This window comes from Pungitius pungitius, chromosome 1 (assembly GCF_949316345.1).
Source record: "Pungitius pungitius chromosome 1, fPunPun2.1, whole genome shotgun sequence".
Lineage (NCBI taxonomy): Eukaryota > Metazoa > Chordata > Actinopteri > Perciformes > Gasterosteidae > Pungitius > Pungitius pungitius.
In genome coordinates this window covers 14191082-14204339 of record NC_084900.1, presented here as the reverse complement: position 1 = coordinate 14204339, position 13258 = coordinate 14191082, and the positions used below count along the sequence as shown (strand labels likewise).

General features: G+C 45.0%; 1 protein-coding gene across 1 annotated transcript in view; it reads right to left on the bottom strand.

Moving 5' to 3' along the window:
• LOC119222197 (deoxynucleoside triphosphate triphosphohydrolase SAMHD1-like) overlaps positions 1 to 13258 on the bottom strand; it is a 122767-nt gene that overhangs the window by 99049 nt on the left and 10460 nt on the right. The window lies entirely within an intron of this gene.

Genomic DNA, 13258 nt, shown 5'->3' with positions numbered 1-13258 from the left:
GCAACTCAAAACAATCTTCAAAAGGAAGACGACTTCGGCTTCTTTGGTTTGGTCTCCAACTGCTCACTGAACCCACCACCTCTCTGCCCACTCTGGCCTCCACTGCCACAACCACACCCAACTCTGGCTTGGCACCGCCATTTATCCTCTTTCTAATTCGCTGATCAGCTGCAGCTGCAGGAGTGACATCACCATGACACCTGAGACACACACACACACACAGGCAAACCACACAGCAAAAAAAAAAAACACGGCACGTAATAACCGCCATGCTGTCCATGCTCAACAGAAATGGATCAAAGTGACCTGAAGAGGTTATCAACCTGAAATATCACTTTTTAAGTCAGTAACGTTGAGATTAAATAGACAAAAAAACTCAACTTTCTTTTCCCCTTTTGTTGTTTGATTATAAACTAACTTTGCATTTCGATGTGTTTTATGGAGCAGGGGGAAGCGTCATCAAGAAAATAATTAAAGGTCCTTGCATACAAGTTAATAAATGTGTTTTCTGTATCTATGTCTGGAATAACTTGGATGCTATGTTGACACCAAAAGTTCCTAGTACTGTTGTGTTTTGGCCATACTCTGTTTCCGTAGTAATGAAGCACCGGGTTATTCTGGGTAATATTCGGGCGGGAACTCTCTCTCGTGTGGCTACCTCTGTAACATAACGTGATGTCTGAATAAACCGTTGACGCAAAGTCGTTGTCTGTGCTTATGTGGGTTAGACAAGCACCCGCGATAAAATAAGGACATAACAAGTACAACATCCAAGTAGCGGTCCAAATCCTTTGCCCTGCCTTGCTCAAACACCTGACAAACCGTGTGAATCTACAACCTAAATACTCAAGGTCATTAGTGACCGCCACGGTGTGAACAAAAAAGGGAACACATTCCAACATCACCACCAAACACCGGGCCTTCATTGTTACAGGTAGACATAACAATTTAAGCAATATACAATTAATGAGCCAAAGAGGTTACTTTATGACCAAGCCCAGTACAGACAAATTTACATTGCAAAGACAGCTGTGTTACTGGTTTTTTTCACGTACAGAAAAGATCAGAGTGCCACAGCACGTGCCTTCATCTTTTTCCATACTGGTCATTTGGCTCAAACGCTCCAGGTGGAAAAGATAGTTTACCCTTCAAGAGCAGTAGGTGATTAGGTGAGCGTGGTTCCAGGTCGTTGGGATCATCTGAGAGTTTGGTAATTGGCCAAACATTCAAAATGGCCTCTGCTTCACAGAACACTGTATGAAGTACGTCATCATCCAAAATCTGCTGCCGCAGAGGGGAGCTGAGGACCCTCCTGACCAGGCGGATCAACCGTTCCCACAACCCCCCCATGGTGTCCTTGTGATTCAAACCAGAGATTTTTAAAGACCTTGATGGGTTTTTCTGCAGACGGGCCAAAATAACTATGCATCCAATATTTGGTGATATAAGGGATAGCCAATCAATTAAATCAGCTTCAAAGGTGCAAACAGATGCTAAGATACAGGGTTTTAGAAGCAAGAAAACATTCACTACAAGCGCAATACATATTAACCACAAGGTTGAAGACACTACAGAGGACAGTGAGCAAAGCATGCAAAACATCAGATACTGTTACGACAAACCAATGCATGTTTTATAAAGGACAACACAGCTTAGACTCATGTAAAGGTTTGAGAGGGAAGCCATACAAAGAAAAAACATAGTTTCAGCTGTTTGAAGCATGGACATGTGAGCTGCAGAGAAAAGCCGTTATCCCAGGTGCTCTTTTATGCAGCCCACAATCCTGCACATGAAAAGACGAGATGATTCAATCGAACAGGAAAGCTGCTCACTACACAGACAACAGTTTGGGCTTTGCAGTCACTAATGCAATTTTATGTGTCATACCTGTAGGTCAAGCTTGTGTTTGTGTCCTGTCGTCACGTCTGTTTTTGAACATCCTGTTTTATTTTGGTATCTAATTCCCCTCTCGTTTCAGGTGCCTCACTCTTCCTCATGTGTCTCCCGTTGATTGTCTTCCCTGATTCCTCATTGTGTCCACCTGTTCCCTCACCTCCCTCATGGATACTTATAGTCTGCGTCTCCCCTTGTCCTGTGCCAGTGTGTCTTGCATGTTCATGTATCCACACCCGCGTCATAGTTTCTAAGGAAAAGAATTCTCATTTGTTACCTAACTGTTTGTGATCATTGTTAACTAGTAGAGTGTTGGAATAAATCTGTGTCAGTCATTCCATCTCTGCATCCTTGTCCTTCCCTCATGCCACGTGTCTGACAGTATGTATGGAAAATGAAATGTGGAAGAACTATAAAAGAAAAAATACGTTGATTTATTGCCAGGAGAGGACAAGTTATGGAGATCTGCTCAGATAACGAGACAAACTTTGTTGGAATGGAACTTGAGAACAGGTATTGAAGGAATCAATCACTGAAAGATTGAAGGTTGTCTTCACCAACGTGCAATGAAATGGTCCTTTAACCCTCCAACAGGCTCTCAACATGGGGAGCATGGTAAAGGCACATCAGATTAGTGGGAAAGGCTCTAAATTTTACAGTTAGGGAACAGACTGTACTTTGTGAAGTTGAGGCAATAATCAACAGTCAATTAATCACAAGAGAATCTAACAATCTAAATGGTTTTCAAACCTCGACACCAAACCATCAGTTTGTGCAAAAAGGCAAACCTGAATTATTATCTGGACAATTCCATCATCTCAATACTTGACAAAGATGGAAAGATTTCCAATAGATGACCAATATATTTTGGAAACGTCGGACAAGGGAATACTTGCCACAGTTCCAGGAACGACAATGAAGTTCAAGAACATCACGGAATGTCACTCATGGACTCATGAAGGATAAAAGGTTGTCAGCAAAGAGACAAAAAGATATTCAAAAAAATATTCAAATGAAAATTCAAAAGAATATTCTCATGTATGAATGACACACGCAGGGCGAACTCTCCTCCTAACAGATAATAACATCAGTCCACACAATCCAAAAGGCCTGACAGTAAACTGGTACAAACCTCTTGGCGTGTGGAAAGCTATTAAGTCATGGGACTGCAGATTCATTGGTACCTGCCAGTAACCTTTGCAGCGATCAATAGTGATTTAAAATTTGGATTTACCCAACCGGTCAACAAGTCTTTTAAATAGCGAAAGTCTATGCAACATCTTATAGTGCCATCTTTATTTGGAACTAAAACAACAGGCTTACACTACACTCACTCCTCAATACCCAAAAGATGCCTGAGAACAGCATCAGTTCTACTTCCTTCTCTAAGGACACAAGCAGGCGCTCAGGGAATCTGTAGCTCCTCTTTTCGCACTGCTGCATCCTTTTTAAGCATAATTTTGTGTTACGTCATTTCAGTACAACCAGGAGTAGAAAAATGAAAGAAATAAAATATTAGCTTTTTGACATTGGAGCCGAACTTTTCATTTACAGAGTGGCCTGGGGTCCATTGAAATTAATTGATCTCACTCTTTGTATTCAATAACTAAATTAAATCCACTTACAGTTGATACAAAGTGAACATCACAAGGAAACTTGTGTTTGCCACATATCTAAAAAACGTTGTGTTTTGAGGGAACAAGTGGAATAAGAGGTTGTCACAAAAGAGACAAAAAAAAATATTCAAATGAATATTCAAAAGAATATTTACATGTATGAGAGACACACACAGGGTGAACTCTCCTCCTAACAGATAATAACAGCACGGACAAAGCCTGCTGCTGTGTTGCGGGTGTTTAAGTCCCGATGTCCACATTTAATGTCCTGTGTTGATTTTATGTTTGGCTATCTGAAGCAACAGGAGGTGGATTTTTCTTAATCATTTTGTAATTATTTTGATTATTTAATGAGTTCACACTGTAATATCTTAATATTATTTACCTTTTTCTGGATTTGTGTTGGAACTGTTTTTGAATATACTTTCGGCCTCATTAACTGTCCCTCTTTGTGATTCCAGGTGCTGAGGGCCTCACTGGTGAACCCTTTCTGGTGATGGTGTCCCCCCGTGTGTAGTGTCTCATTCACTCCCTTTCTCTTTGCTTTGCTCTTGTGTGTTTGGAGTGTTAAAAGTGGCTTGGGGTGCTCCCATTTCTAAGTCTATACCTTCACCCCCCCCCCACACTCACCTTCAAGGCCCCAGCCCAGGAAAACACTAATCTGTACCAATAAGGTAACCTTTTTTACATTTTAGATTTTAACAGTTTTAATTGTGACCAAAATAAAGTTCCCTATCAGGGAACTCGAGCTGCGTAAAGACGCTGTGGGAACGCCTCTGCGTGACCGCGTCATGAAGCACGTGTGAAATCTAACCAATGGCAAGCTTGTACGTCATAGCGGCGACGCCGGACCAGGGCGCTATAAAGGGACCCGAAGGGCAGGACCATTCATCTCTGTGCCTTCATCTAGTGCGTGTGAAGTTTTTCCACTTAGAAATGGCTGAGCGGTATGTGCAGTGTGCCCCCCCTCGCACCCGTTTCATTACGGGCAGAGACTCGCATGCCTTATGCGTCGTCTGCTTGGGCGTAGTGCACGCTCAGCTAGCCCTCGAGGGGGTTAGCTGCGGAGACTGTGAGCGCCTGTCGTGGCGCTCCCTGTCGTGGCGCTCCCGTCTCTCTCGTGATTCGCGCTCCCCGCGGCCCCGGTCCGGCTCGAGCGGAACTCGAGCGCCGGATGTTTTCGTGGGGATCTCGCGGAGGATTCCGGGACGGTGGAGGCCTTTTCCCGGCCCTTCACCGCGGGACCCAGGCGCTCGTTTCCGGCGTCGGAGGCACGCGCGGCGGCTTCCTTCCCCCCGGACGAGACGCCGCTCTCACGGTTTTCCAGCTCCGAGGAGGTGGACGTGGTGAGCGTGGAGGCAGCGGAGGCCGACGTCGAGGCGCTTCATTCCCCCGCTGCCGCCCAGGAACCGCTGGAGGTTCTTACCCGTGCCGCTGACAGACTCCTCATCAGCTGGCCAGCGGATAGGCAGCAGCCTACTACAACAGGTAAGCTGCAAGAACGGTTTTTGCCTGGTGGGCAAGGCCTGTTCGGCGGCTGGGCAGGCGGCCTCTTGCCTGCATACGATGGCTCTCGTCCAGGCTTATCAGGCAGAGCTGCTTGCCGACGTGGCCGAGGGGAAGGAGATACCTCCGGAGGTAGTGCGTGAGCTGCGGCACACGGCTGACCTTGCGTTGAGGGCCACAAAGGAGACGGCTAAGTCCGTCGGCCGCTCCATGGGAGCCCTAGTGGCCACAGAGCGGCACCTATGGCTGAGTCACTCCAGCCTCAAGGAGAAGGACAAATCCTTTCTCCTTGATGCCCCTCTTTCCCCGGCAACCCTCTTCGGAGGTGCCATTGGGGCCGTCAAGCTCCACGCGGAGAGGCGGCAGGCGGAGGCTATAGACTCCTTTCTTCCTCGACGACTCCGCGTCCGTGGGGCTGCTCAGGACTCCCTGGTGCCCCTAGGAGGTCCTTTTGGAACGCGAGCCCTCCCCCATGTATCTCAATAGAAGACCCTGCGAGTAGTCAACGGAGGCTGCGCCACCTTCTGTCCATGGCGGCCCCCTTGGCTTCGCGAGGTACTACCCACCCGGGTAGACCTCCAGCAGGCTTGTGTACCGGAGCAAGAAGAGACCCGGCTGCGGTTGGAAGCCCCAGTACGAGCTCTTCCCCCAGACAGAGGGTCAGGCTATCACAGCCATTACCTTATTGTTACCGGGAGTTCCGGAGGTTCGCTTTTGGGGACAAAGCTTACCACAACTTGGTTCTTCCACTCGGCCTAGCCCCCTCACCCCAGACGTTTACCTAATGTGAAGCCCTGGTGCTAGGGCGTCTCCAGGGCATCCGCATTTTGAGCGTTACAAGTAACGGGTTGATTTTAGCGCCATATGCACGGCGCATCACCCTGCTGGGGCTGAGGCGCAACGCCAAGAGAAGCGTGCTGTCCCCAGTGCACTGGACCACCTTCCCGGGCGTTACTTGGGATTCGACCATGACGCGGGCACATCTGTCTCCCGCTCGAACAGTTTCGACCCCTCGTGCAGTCAAGCTAGGCCAGCCATCCACTGTTCAGTGGGGGCTTGGGGCCAGGAGGTTCTACCCGAAGGGAAACCCGCGCTGTCTGGTCAAGATCACTCGGCGTTGCCTGCGGGCCCTGGCCCAGGGGGCAGGCACTCTGTCGAATCAGGGGCTGAGGCACAGGGAGGTGTGGTGGAATTCCTGTGGTAACACCTCGGCAAGGCCGAGCTGGACCTGTTTACCTCCAGAAGGACGGTCCGTCCTCTGTGTTCCCTGGTTGCGCTGCCCCCAGGGGTTCTAGTATGGTTCACAGACCTTTCGTCGCTCCTCGCAGGTCCTCTGTGGGAGACCCCCGCCAGGGTGGACCTGCGGGCTCAGGCGTTGAGGGCCCTCTGGTACCCTCGCCTAGAGCCGTGGAGACTGCCGGCGTAGCCCTTGAGGGGACCCGCCTCCTAGGAGCTGGTCTCTCGACCCAGGTCGTGGAGACCATCTTTCACTCTGGAGCCCCCGCCACAAGGAAGATATATGCCGGTAAATGGAAGCTCTTTGCCACTTGGTGTGGGCAACGTCAGCTGGGCCCAGTCGACTGCCCGGTGGGTTCAGTACTGGAGTTCCTGCAGGAGCGCTTTGCCACAGGTTTATCTCCGTCCACTATCAAAGTGTATGTGGCGGCCCTGTCGGCATCCCATGCCCTACTAGACGGGCGCTCTCTAGGGAGACACCCGCTAGTATCCCGCTTCCTTCGTGGCACTCTGAGGCTGAGGCCAGCAGCTAGCACTAGAGTTCCGTCCTGGGACTTGGCCATTGTACTCGAGGGTCTCTCCGGTGCTCTCTTCGAGCCCATGGCAGTGAAGTATGTGGCGCTTAAGACCCTCTTCCTGCTCGCTATTTCTTCCCTCAAAAGAGTTGGAGATATGCAAGCCCTCTCGGTGGCCCCATCGTGCTTGGAATTCGCACCCGGTATGGTGAAGGCGTTCCTACTTCCCTCTGTCGGGTTCTGAAGGCCGGAGGAGAGATCACCTTCCCTTTGTTCTCTTTCAGGCAGGACACGGTGAATCAAAGTCGACTAACTCAGGGTTTAAAAATCAAAAAGTATTTAATAACTTAACAAAGAGTAAGGTCTACAATTACAAAGTGAAATAAGATTGTGAATAGTGATATATTTCGCGAAATAGAGAATTCTCCGACCAAGTCAAAGGCGACTTTTCAATACGGCTCCAGGAAAAATCTACTCCTCTTGTTCCTTGGTTTGGTGATTTGAAGCTCCCGGGGGTTGTCTTCGGGGTGGATTTGAATGTCATTGGCTCCTTCCTGGTCCAGCCTTTTCACACCTAGGTGTGAATCTGCTGCAGTAACCTGAAACCCTCTCTGTCTCTTCTGTCCCTTACGTTCCACTGCATTCTCTTGTAAACATCTGGCTTTATGCCTCAAAGAGTGAAAACAACATTATATACATAGTTTGTCTTCATTTTATAACTAGTACACTTCAGTTACAACACAACATATAAGATCACAGTACTTAATGGTTTATCACAGTTTATCTGGTGCAACACATTGCCTCATTCGGCTGTCTTACATTGCTAAATTAATACCTGACAGGAGAAAAAACTCCTACAAAAAACCCTCTCTGGGGAAAGGTAGGAGAAATCCATAAAGAACGGCCTATAGCTTACGTTCCCAGGTTTTAACATTACATCATGACAGGATGTTAATTTGTACAGTATTTATATGGTTTATATGACTTTAAATTGTTATTGTCTATAATACATTCACTTTATTTAACATACAAATGTAATATCTACTATCTAACATCACACAAACTACAATCTTATTCTAAACATTGTTACACGTAATCTACTTCCCACCACTAGGTGTGCACTTCTACTTAAATCCCTAACACCTCCCCCGGCTATATTCCCAAGGTCCCGACCGCTTCGGTCGGACCTATTGTGCTGCAGGCTTTCTGTCCTCCCCCGTTTCTGACGTCGGAAAAAGCGAAGCTTAACCTCCTCTGCCCAGTTAGAGCCCTAGACTTGTACATCCGCAGGACTGCCCTGTGTAGGCTCTCCGAACAGCTGTTTGTATGCTTCGGGCCCCCCAATACTGGTGGCCCAGTCACTAAGCAGAGGATGAGCAAGTGGGTGGTGGAGGCCATCACACTCGCTTACGAATCGGCCGGCCAGCCCGCACCTTTGGCTGTCCGGGCCCATTCTACCAGGGGTATGGCAGCTTCTAAAGCCCTTAGGTCGGGAAGAGTGTCGCTTCACGACGTTTGCATGGCGGCAGGCTGGTCCTCTCCCCACACGTTCGTGAGGTTCTACCGCCTGGACCTTAACGCTACACCTGGAGCACAGGTGCTCTTGTCTGAGTGTGCGTCTTGAACTTCACACCACGGTCACTTGCTCGTATGGTGAGTTGGTATAAGTGTTCCCACAGCGTCTTTACGCAGCTCGAGTTCCCTGATAGGGAACGTCTCTCGGTTACGTATGTAATCTTCGTTCCCTGAGGGGAACGAGACGCTGTGTAAACGTTCTGCCATACTCCCGGCCTGCCCGTGGCACTCAATTCGGCCTTTCAGAGATGAATGGTCTTGCCCTTCGGGTCCCTTTATAGCGCCCTGGTCCGGCGTCCCCGCTATGACGTACCAGCTCGCCATTGGTTAATTTTCACACGTGCTTCATGACGCGGTCACGCAGGGGCGTTCCCACAGCGTTTTACAGCGTCTCGTTCCCGATAGGGAACAGCATTTGTTTAATAATAAATTAAATAAATTTATAACACACTCTTTATCAACAGATCTGAGTGCGACAGAGCCAGCAAAACGTAGGTATAACCAGAGGTGGAAAGTAACAAATTACATTTACTCGCTTTACTGTAATTGAGTAGTTTTTTTGGTGTACTTCTACTTTTTAAAAGTAATTTTTTTAAATATGTAATTTTACTTTGACTTAAGTAACAGTACATTTACTTGAGTACAAAATTGTGTTACTCTTTCCACCTCTGCCCAAACTTTACCGTTTATCAATACCGCGAGGTGTAGAAAATTCATTTATCCGACGATCCACAATCCTCAAGTTTAGCATTGATGTAGTCGCCATTTTGGCTTCTTTGCAAGCAGCAAGGTAGAGAAGCCGTATATGTCTGTAAAAGACCTGTCAATCACAGTAAGCCCTGTCCTAAAGCATCTCCTACTCTACGGTCTGTTTGACTCTAAATGGACCATCATTTACTAAATGAACATCATTTATCATGCTGTATTGAAGACTTGAAACTAGATATTGTGCATTCATTTCAGATTTGAGTCTGTTTGAGAACGGCTTGTCAGAACTTCTTCTGTTTTCCGTGCGTCCTCTAACCAGTAGTCTCCCCCCCCATGTGTGTTACGTTTTTACAAAGTGATTTGTTCAGAATCACGGAGGCCTTTTTGATAGCAAACAAGTTCATCCTGTTCAAAGGCTATGATGGAAAGATGTTCTCTCTCTCTCTGAGGCCATCGACGACATGGAGGCCTACACCGAGGTGACAGGTGAGTAGAAACAAGGCGTCACTTTGATTTCCACATGAACTTTTTCCGTTAGCGGCACCGCAAACAGCTGACTAGCAACGGTTCTCTTAAGTTTCATTACAATGCCACGTTATAACGTTATGTGTAATTAGTTTTTTATTTATTGTTGGGAAAATTCAAATAGGGATCAGTGTGAACAGATGGTTGCAATAATTCAAACAATTCAGGGTGAGGACAGAAACTCGCGTTTTAAAGTTGTTTAGAAGTAAACAAAGTGTTTGATGAGGAGGTGACTGGTTGAGAGCTGATGTAGCAAACCAGATGTTTTTATGCTAAAGAAAAACAAGACCAGACTAAATGCTACTTCATTTAAAGTACATTTAAAACACTTCATGTTCTTAAAAATCTCCTGTATTGTTAATAAAATCACAAACAAATATTTTGGTACGAACCATTCATTTTTATCATCAAAATATCAAACGATCTAGAAAGAGCAGCAGGAGACGGGCTTTAAGTCAATAAGTGCTCCTCTTACTGTAATGTAGTGATGAAGTTTCATGGTGACATCTGTCCTTTAATTCTTTGACCTGTAGTGCCTTCATCATGTCGGTCATGTGACTAGACATGCAGAAGTCTCCTTCAGGAGTTCTTACATCACCAAACTTCACAGCTTCCTCTCTGGACTCTGAAGGTTCTACAGACTCATCTATTCTACAAGGAGGAAATGTAGATTTCTTAAGCTTGTTGACAGTGTTTCATGATTCAAAGTGTCTGTTACGCTCCCTGGTGGCTCGAACTGGGGCACAACATAAGGGCAACAGGTTGAGGCAAGTGAGGAGTTAATTCCAATACACAAAGCGTAACAAAAACAATTTATTTTACAAAAAGCAACACAGGTGTCAACAAGGACTGTCAGTGGCACCAAAGAAAAGAACATAAACAGCCCCCCATTGACCAGTGCTTAGCACCTAAAATACAATGGGTGGTGCTCACTCTAGCCTAGGGTATTTACAACAGGTACACCTACGTGTATGCAATATGTAAACCCCGGAGTCTCTTACCTGTCCTCATTGACCCTGTTCGCACAACAAAAAGAAGTCACTAAAAACACACAAGTAGGCTGTTACCATTGACATTTTAACACAAAACAATGCTCTTCAGAACGCGGACTGTATGAAGGGGAATGGTTGATGGGAGATCTGGAACAGGTGTGCACACAAAAAAAGAACACCATGAGCCTGTACCATGGTGGTAGTTCAACAAACTCAGGGTTCCAGGATTGGTTCAGAATCGACAAAACCAAAATTGGTACCATGATGCCGCTTATCAACTCACTTTGTCAACCCAGGCTATGATCCTAAAACGCTGATTACTCTGTGCGCGCACATAAGAGTAACGTCGGCACCGCACAATCAATCACGTTCGATATGGCGAGAGAGAGAGCAATATATTCTCCTGAGGAAGAGCAAGAAATTATTCTTCATAAATATGAAGAATATAAAAATGTTTTTCAAAAACGCAGTAACACCGTCGCTGCTGCCAAAGCAAGAGAACAATCTTGGAGGAACATTGCTGATAGCGTTAATGTGTAAGTTAAAGATAGGCGATTTATAAGCTACTTTCATAGTACCAAAAACCCAGGTTTGATGGAAACTAAACAGAAACATAGCTGGCTAGCCACCTAAACCAGCTTAATGGTACAGGCCCCAGATCTGTAGACCTATACCCATAGAGCATTTTACAGTCGTAAAGTGAAATCTTACATTCCCTCAGTAAACAACATGCATTTCATCCAATGTTCAGATTCATGATCTGGTAATGTATGAAAATGATCACATAGTCAATCAATTCTAAATTTGAATCTTTAGACATAGTATTTTTAGTTTCATGCAGACCTAGAGTAACAGTAATAATAATAACTATCTACTCCAATTAACTCAACATTTTTTTTGGTTTGATGTTTTCTGCTTATTTGTATGAAACATTATTTTCATACGGATCATTTATGCTCTTAACTAGGAGCATGGCGCCGCCTGGTGTTCAACAAGGGTCATTAAACAGTGACAAGCTGAGAGGAACCCGTTTTATTTCTTTGAAGCACTACACACAGCATCTCTTAAGTATCCTTTTACACACATAAATATTGCTATTGTTTTTTTCCGACAAAATATAAAATAAGCCGTCAGAAAATGTCCATGAGATTACATTTTGGTAAAATGGAAAAGATGAGTGAAAAACATTAGAAATAATGCTCATATCTTAAAGTTGAGCCACTCACAATAAACAACGTCACACAGAACTGAAAAAAAAATCCGCACACGTCAAAATCTGTTTGGCTGCCGAATTACTGAAGTCCTCACTACGACTAGTCGTAGAGGAACCTATTGTATTTCAAGGAATTATTATTATGATTATATATTATTTGGGTATAAAGAAATGTCTCTGTAGCGCCCCCTAGAAATTTGACGCAATAGCCCAGTTTTTTCCCCCAAATACCTGATTGGCTGTAAGTATGATGCACATCTGCTCTCATGCTCTACAAAAAAGTAAATCACGGCATTTAAATGCGCCGAATTAGATTTTCCGCCATTTTTTATTTGTCAAAAACATCGACTCCAAACTTCTTGCCCATTTCTCCTAAACGCTGTGTCCGATTCTCACTGAATATTCTGTGGATTAATTGGTTCAATATCACCTGGTACCTTGTTTGTTGCTTGTTGATCTAATTGTTTTTAGAAAATTTGGACCAACAAACATCCAAGAAGTGTGGCTTATTCTGGCAAGACGCATGTATCCCAAATGACTTGGTCTGCTCTCATCACATTAGTTGCATATGTACATATTCCACCCCAAACCTACCCTAATGTTTAATCATATTTGAAGACTAGGGGGCACTGCAGTTAATCGATGAATATCTGCATTTTTTTAGTTGTGAAAGACCAAACTCCTCCTAGAGATTAAACATGATTCTTTTGGGCAGTGTGATCCTGAAACCTTTGCCTTTAAAAATTGCATAAAGCTTGAAAAATATTGAACTATTTGAGCGCAGAGCATCAGCAAAAAAACACCATTTGCCATGAAAATGAAAGTTGTTTTAACTGGACCGTACTTTATCTAATGTGCTCCATATTTCTTCTTTGTCATGACCTCGTTACTCTGTAGACATCCATATGACCATTCATAACCTCAGTCATCACGCCACCTGGTGGCAACAGGAAGTTACTTTTCTTTTTATAGCCTGCTCCTCACATGTTAATCTGATCCCTCTCAAATGTTGTCAGAAAACACATAAGACCTTGATAATGTTAAAGGTAGATTTTGCAGAGCGTCGCTCCAAACAATCGTCATCTAAATATATAAGTATAATGTAATAATAATAATATGTTTTAAAAGTTGTGACAGAAGCTTCTTAGAGCAGAAAGAAAGGGAGCAGGATCTATTACACACACTCTGAAATAAAACAAAAAATTAAAAATTAAAACAACATTAAAAGGATAAAACTAAGTGTTATAATAAAGAGTTTAAAAGCCCCCTAAATACCGCATCCTTCTTTTTGGTGCAAAGATATTATAATCCTTGCTGTGCTCACCAACACCTCGTAGAAAGATATTTATCATATAGATTAAAAAGCTGAATTCTGGCTTCCTACTCTACATTAGTACCAACTGGGTTAACTTCCTACATGTCGTCCTATTGGTCTTCAGGAGTCCCATCGGGGGCTTTTATGTCTTCGTCCTGTGTGAG